Source organism: Oncorhynchus kisutch, linkage group LG19 (assembly GCF_002021735.2).
Source record: "Oncorhynchus kisutch isolate 150728-3 linkage group LG19, Okis_V2, whole genome shotgun sequence".
Classification (NCBI taxonomy): Eukaryota; Metazoa; Chordata; class Actinopteri; order Salmoniformes; family Salmonidae; genus Oncorhynchus; species Oncorhynchus kisutch.
In genome coordinates this window covers 6892543-6900753 of record NC_034192.2, presented here as the reverse complement: position 1 = coordinate 6900753, position 8211 = coordinate 6892543, and positions in this window count along the sequence as shown.

The following is an 8211-nucleotide window of genomic DNA, read 5'->3' as shown; positions in this document are numbered from 1 at the left end:
AGCTCTCTTTATTTAAGAAATTAAGCAAATAAGTGAAAGACCCTTGAGGTCAGGTCTTTGCCCATTTTTGTGTGTGGTTTGAGTGTGTGGTTTGAACATTTGTGTGTGCGTATGGTGAGGTTCTCCTGAGTTGTTGTGTCAGCATGTTTGACCCTGGAGTGTCTGAAGTGGCGGTGTTCCAACAGGTCAAGGGTCAGATCAGTCAATACCTCGTGTGGGAGTGTCACCGTCGCCTACATGATCAGACACTGTGTGGCACCCTGAGTTTTGCTCCATTTCACCTGTCAGTTACTCCAAGGATTTATGACTTAATGACCCCCTCTCGACCTCTCTTTGAGCAAATCTCCTATTTGCATTGATCTACGATACCATCTCAATTTCGATCATGTGCCTCAAGTTAGCATTCATCTTTAGGGTTCTTGTAATTGTAAATAAATTCTGAAATTCTTGAATCGGACAACAATTAGCATGGCACTTCAACAACGCAGACTCAGACACATTATTCGCTTCACTATGGAAAGATTGGGGGGGGGGGTATCTTACATGAATAGCCTTGGGGTCAAGCCAATCAGGCCCTTCTCAAGAGTGAATGACCCTCTCTCCATCGTCAAGCGTGCAAGGCAGATCCCCTATAGATAAGAGAATTGGCCCTCTGGCCAGTCACACATTTTTAAGGGGGGTACTAGCCACATGATCTTAGAAGTTTCATGTGGCTGGTGAAAGCACCACAAAAAGGCAATATTCATGCCTAAACTTTGCTGTTTTATACAGCTTTAATACGGAACATTGTAATACTGAATATATTGTTTTAATATGAAGTTGTAATATGAAGGCGGTGGAAGAACTATCAGTGCCAAGGGGCATCTTCTATCTACAGAGAGCCAGGGGCACCCTTGATTGATTGATATTTGTGCCGGTGCCCTCCAAGGTCCTTCACTAAGTGAAGTAAGCCATTAAGTGTGGGTTTGTGTCAATGACCGATAATGTCATAGTTGCCAGGTCAAAGAGGTTAACTCATGACACAATCTACCAGGCTTGACAAATAGCATGATGTAGCTGTAAAAAACGTTATGTTCTCACCTGCCTTGCTAAGACTGTCATTGCCATCATCGTGGCATCACGGAATCGTGGCTGAATGATGAATGATGACATGGATATTCAGTTAGCGGAATAAACGCTGCACCGGCAAGATAGAACAGCACACTCCGGTAAGACGAGGGGAGGGTGGTCTGTGCATATTTGTAAACAACAGCTGGTGCACAAAATCTAAGGAAGTCTCTAGACTTTGCTCGCCTGAAGTAGAGTATCTTGTGATAAATTACAGACCACACAACTTGCCTAGAGAGTGTTCAGCTATACTTTTGTGGCTGTTTATTTACCACCACAGACGGATGCTGGCACTAAGACCGCACTCAGTCAGCTGTATAAGGAAATAAGCAAACAGGAAACCGCTCACCTAGAGGCAGCGCTCCTAGAGGCCGGAGACTTTAATGCAGGGAAACTTAAATCAGTTCTACCTAATTTATTTCAACATGTTAATAACCTGTTGAATCTAGGGGGCACTATATTCATTTTTGGAAAAATAACTTTCCCAAAATAAATGGGCTACTTTGTCAGGACAAGATGCTAGAATATGCATATACTTGACAGCTTAGGATAGAAAACACTCTAAAGTTTCCAGAACTGTAAAAATATTGTCTGTGTGTATAACAGAACTGATATTGCAGGCGAAAGCCTGAGAAAAATCCAATCAGGAAGTGACTCATGTTTTGAAAGCTCTGCGTTCCGATGTGTCCCTATTGAGCAGGGAATGGGCTATCAACCAGATTCCCTTTTCAGCTCCCTCTGCAACTGGATCCTGGACTTCCTGACGGGCCACCCCCAGGTGGTGAGGGTAGGTAGCAACACATCTGCCACTCTGATCCTCAACACTGGAGCCCCCCAGGGGTGCGTGCTCAGTCCCCTCCTGTACTCCCTGTTCACCCACGACTTCATAGCCAGGCACAACTCCAACACCATCATTAAGTTTGCAGACGACACAACAGTGGCAGCCCTGATCACCGACAACAACGAGACAGCATACAGGGAGGAGGTCAGAAACCTGGCCGGGTGGTGCCAGAATAACAACCTATCCCTCAAAGTAACCATGACTAAGGAGATGATTGTGGACTACAGGAAAAGGAGGACCGAGCACGCCCCCATTCTCCTCAACGGGGCTGTAGTGGAGCAGGTTGAGAGCTTCAAGTTCCTTGGTGTCCACATCACGAACAAACTAGAATGGTCCAAACACACAAAGACAGTCGTGAAGAGAGCACGACAAAGCCTATTCCCCCTCAGGAAACTAAAAGATTTGGCATGCGTCCTCAGATCCTCAAAAGGTTTTACAGCTGCAACATCGAGAGCATCCTGACTGGTTGCATCCCTGCATGGTACGGCAAATGCTTGGCCTCCAACCGCAAGGCACTAGAGAGGGTAGTGCGTACGGCCCATTACATCACTGGGGCCAAGCTTCCTGCCATCCAGGACCTCTACACCAGACGGTGTCAGAGGAAGGCCCTAAAAATTGTCAGACTCCAGCCACCCCAGTCATAGACTGTTCTCTCTACTACCGCATGGCAAGCGGTACCGGAGTCTAGGACAAAAAGCCTTCTCAACAGATTTTACCCGCAAGCCATAAGATTCTTGAACGGGTAATCAAATTGCTACCCAGACTATTTGCATTGTGTGCCCCCACCCCAACTCCTCTTTTACGCTGCTGTTATTATCTATTTATCATATATGCATAGTCACTTTAACTATACATTAATGTTCATATTACCTCAATTGGCCCGACCAACCAGTGCAACCGCACATTGGCTAACCGGGCTATCGGCATTGTGTTCCACCACCCACTACCCGCCAACCCCTCTTTTACGCTACTGCTACTCACTGTTTATCATATATGCATAGTCACTTTAACCATTTCTACATGTACATACTACCTCAATCAGCCTGACTAACCGGTGTCTGTATGTAGCCTCGCTACTGTATGTAGCCTCGCTACTGTATGTAGCCTCGCTACTGTATGTAGCCTCGCTACTGTATTTAGCCTCGCTACTGTTTTTTTCGCTGTCCTTTTACTGTTGTTTTATTTCTCTACTTACCTATTGTTCACCTAATACCTTTTTTGCACTGTTGGGTAAACCCTGTAAGTAAGCATTTCATTTTAAGGTCTACACCTGTTCTATTCAGCGCACGTGACAAATAAACTTTGATTTGAATAATGGTTCATTTTCTGCTCGGGTATTGCCACACTGAAATCTGTTGATTATGCTGAAATTAAACCTGTAAATACAAAAAGGTAAATACATTTTTTGTGGTTGTAGTTTGTAAGTTTGACTTATTCTTCCTTTAAATGTACAAACACCTGTCCCCCTCTCCATCTTACAATATGAGTTTCTTCACAACAAAATTACTTTTAACAAGAATTTTAACACAGAATTTCCATTTTTCACACAGTTTACTTTAAGGCTTTTGAAACAGAGGTTCAAGAGGGATCAGACGAGCCCAAACAAATGAATATGATAATGATAGCCTGCCAATTACAGTGCCCACTGGGCACAAAGAGCATTGTTTGCTCCCTGCAGTGGCTCTTTGCATACAGTGAAAGAATGCAAAGAGGCTGGAACGTCGATTGTGTTGACAGAACGAGCGGAAACCACCTGGACTTAAATTAAACAGGCACGGTCACCTTTCTTTAAAAAATATATATATATATATATATATATTTATATATATATATATATATATATATATCCGCTCACAAAAGATGCCCCGAAGACATACACTTAACCAGTCTGGGTTTATCAAGGGCTATAATTTCAGTCAGGCTAAACACAGACAACATTTAGCTCTTTATTGGCCATTTGTTAAGGGATTATTTCTGGAGTGTTTGACACCACCAATATTGTAACACTATGTTTAGATCCATTAGCTACTGTTATTTAATTGATACACTAACTGTTCTATTCTTGTTTTTACTATGATAATGACTATCCCTTTCCAGCAAAACAAAGTAACGAATCCTTCTTTTGTTAATCAAGGGGAATATGCCATGGAATTAATATAACTGTTCACTCTGACAACACAAACAAATTGACTGAAACGTACTACTTCTGAAACAAGAAAGGACTCCTTGCAGTCAGTCTTCAAAGCAGCTGTAAACCAAAACATAAACCTTAATAAGGTCTGAGGTAACCCTGTTTCAGGCGAGACTGATGGTCTCTAGTGGGTTGCTGTCACCATCACCTCCATAAATCCTGACACTTAGCCTCTCGTCGCTGTACTCCCCCATTCTTCTCTCACCCCTATCCCTCACTACACTACTCCCCCAGTTTAGTACACTCAGAGCAAAATGTCACAAACCCCTATTACAAGGTCAGGAAATGGAGAATGAAAGGGGGCACACCACTATGAGTTAGTTAGACTATATTTCACCTGCAGGGTTTGTGTCAAATATAATGGGGGCATGTAACTGTACACTAAAGCACAGAAAGGTTAAACAATGATGAATAAGACACATCTTGCTTTAATTGATGGGGAGAACTGGAATGTAAATCCATATAGAGTTTGAAGGTCTGAAGACAATATTTTTTTCCTGTATCTTAGTCTAATTAACAGTAGATTAGTTGGCTAGACAGTACAGTGGTAGTCACTATTCTTGTATTTGTGTCAGCATAGCAAGATATCTCCTCCCCTGGGTTATAAACATGAAATCCTCTGGGACCCTGTCCTAATCCACCATTATCAGTGTGAAATGCAATGGGATGGGAGTAGTCAGTAGTGTGGCTTTGAGGCTACGGTGAGAGAGCATCTTTTTCGAAGCTGTCAAGGGACTGATTCATGGCCTTGGCCGTCGCCTCAGCCATTAATGCTTTTTTTATGGGGTGGGGATATTAGCTAACACCATCCGTGGAGGCTTAGGCAGTCTGGCTGGTTCAGCCGCCATCATTTTGTGTGGAATTAGTCACAGTACAGACTGCATTGGAGACAAGGGAGTTTAAGATCGTAGCCTCCATGGTGAAAATAAACTAGTGTGAGAGAAAGAGAAAGCCGGCTGTGGGCGTTGTTTCCTTCCTTTATGGTTCCTTCAGGTTTTCACCTGTGCTGACATGGCTGGGAGTTTACAATTGTCCCGAAAGATTTACAAGCAACCTGGCAGAAATTCCAGACTTTTTTCTTCAAATAGTTTTTACGGGAAGGGTGGGGTGGGGGGCTTAGTTATTGTGGAACATTTGTCAGACATCCAGTTGCCTAGGCAAGGCCAACTAGTGATTTATTACAACATCTGCAAGATGAAAAACGCTTCTATCTGCTTTTAATCATATGAGCCCCTATGGTTCGATGGGAGAGCCAAATGAGAGCTTTTTAGTGGCGGAGAGGGTGGGATTCACTGATGGTTAACTTAAAGAGACGTTCCGGAACTTTGGCGACTATGTAAGTATTTTTTAAACCTCCCAATTTGGGCTTGATTTGTCTATTTTTAGTTCATACATGCATAATCTATGAGCATTATTACTGTCTTACAGTGGCGCGTCCTTCAGCAGGGCAGGTGGGGCAAAAACAAAAAATAATAATTTAGTTAATAAAACCGCATACAAACATGGTCTCAGCAACTTTCTGTGCCAGCGGAAAATACAGAGCATAGGGGTTGGTAATATTCTTTAGTTGCACCGTGATTGTCTCAGTGTTCTGTCACTCGTCGGGACACTACATCACCGCAAAATCTACGGGTAGAGCTTGAAATTCAAGCCCTTTGGGTGCTGCCAGAAACTTACATTAGAAGTGCCCATCCAAGAAGCCTCAAGGTCATTGGCCACAGATAAAATGACGTCAAATCAAGTTATATCTACAGTAGCTTTGATTGGACTGAGCATGTCAACATCATACTTTCAAAATCTTAGCTAGCAAACTAGACAAGCAGTCATCATCATGCATCAAGTCAGCAATCTACTGGCAAATCCTTTTCAATCCAAGAGAAATTATAGATAAAACGTATTGGTTCTCATCGGCCATTGGACATAAACATAAACACAACAAGTTGGAAATCGCAAATTCAACATTGAGTGCCACTGCAGCCCCGGGTTCGATCCCAGCTTGTGTCACACCTGGCCGTGACCGGCAGACCCATGGGACGGCGCACAATTGGCCCAGCGTCGTCCGGGTTAGGGGAAGGGTTGGCCGGCCGGGATGATCTTGTCTCACCATGCTCTAGCGACTCCTTGTGGCAGGCCGCTCGGTCGACTTTGGTCGTCAGTTCGACAGTGTTTCCTCCGACACATTTGTGCGGCTGGCACGGGTTAAGCGAGCAGTGTGTCAAGAAGCAGTACGGCTTGGCTCTTGGCCTTCTCCGAGTCCATAAGGGAGTTGCAGTGATGAGACAAAATCGTAACTACCAATTGGATATCATGAAAAAGGGGGTTACGCCATGAGCCATACAAGTTTGAATACATTGGCTGTCAATCAAGCATGACTTCTGCCATGTTCAAAACAGCTGTAAACTCAGATCTAGGAAATCTCAGATTTCAGTGAGTTCAAAATACGGAAAATAATGTTGAACGGTCATCCAACTCTGAATTCCAAGTCGGGATTTCAGGCCTCTTTCTAGAGCCCACAAGTAGGAACGTCGTGCCACCTTCCTGTTCAAGTGAGCACAGCACAAGGTGAGTGCAAAAATGTCTTGTATGCTGCTGCATAATTGATCAAATCAAATTGTATTTGTCATATGTGCCGAATACAACAGGTGTACCTTACCGTGAGATGCTTACTTACCGTGAAATGCTTAACCAACAATGCAGTTTTAGGAAAATATAGTTAAGAAAATATTTACTAAATAAACTAAAGTTAAAAAATGCAATAAAAACAGTTGCACAATAACATAACAATAACTCGGGGGAACCGAGTTAATGTGCGGCTTTCATTTGTACATGTAGGTAGGAGTAAAATTACTATGCATAGATAATAAACAGCGAGTAGCAGCAGTGTAAAAACAAAGGGGGGTTTTGGACCTAGTCTTGGTGCCCCGGTACCACTTGCCGTGCGGTAGCAAAGAGAACAGTCAAAGTCTTTGGTCAGGAGGTATCTCTCACTGGCCACTACTCCAGTGTTACCAGTCAACTCTCAAGACGCTACAGCTAGCTCACCGCTTGTGGAATATCCAAACATTTTATCATGCTGTTAATGACAATCAGCCAAAACCAAGAACATCCTTTAGGCATGTTTGAGTTACTTGAGAAGGGTAAACTGTGACAGCATGAACAAACTTGCAAACAAAGTCAAATTTGCATTGGTTTGGGGGTGGTACAGTTGTTTAGAAATTACATGACGCGTGGAAGAAGCAAGCGCTCACCATTTTGTTTTCCCCCAGAAGTTGCATCAACCAAAAAGTTGTGAACTAGTCTGGAAGGGCTTGAAAGAATATCCACAAGAAAGAATCTCCACTGACCAGTGAATGTAAGTCTCACCATGTTCAGAAGCAGATAAAGGAAAACATGTTTTTTAAGAGAATCATTATGAATAATTCTAATTATTCATGTCAGTGAATAAACATGATTTTCTCTATGCACGGTCTGAAAACTTCTCACAGACGGAGTTTGAAGGCAGAATATAGGGATGTGGAGGTAGGTAGTAAGAGTTAGACTCCATTCCCCCAGCAGATTTTCTGAACTTCACAACAAAAGAATACAATTTCAGCGAGCTGCCCGTGGCCATTTAATATCATAAACATCTGTATCCATGTCGCCACATCTGGCAACAATGAAGACAAATCAGATACGAATTTCAGAGTGTCTGGCAATGAGATAAGGCTCTGGCATGCTAATTCACAGGGTTGGGCTTATTCACAGGGTTGGGGAGTCCAATGCTGGCCTAATGCTGGTGTGGGTCAATGTGTGGTGCTCAGAAGCTGATCCAGGACCAGGGGTTGGGGGGGACTCACTAACCCCTACTGTCAGTCATTTGTAGTCTGAGGAATAGTCGACTTCCTGTCTCGTTTCTCTGGAGCCGAAATCAAAGAGGGGAAATTATTCTGCAATCTGGCCAGTGTTTTATTTTTTCCCCCGGCTGGAAACGTGAAGGTTCTCGCTGGCTGCAGTCTCTGCAGGAGTTTACTGGCTCTAAATCATTTTTTTTCTTCTCTCAAGTAAACCTTTAAAACCCCCCTCAGCCCCTTGT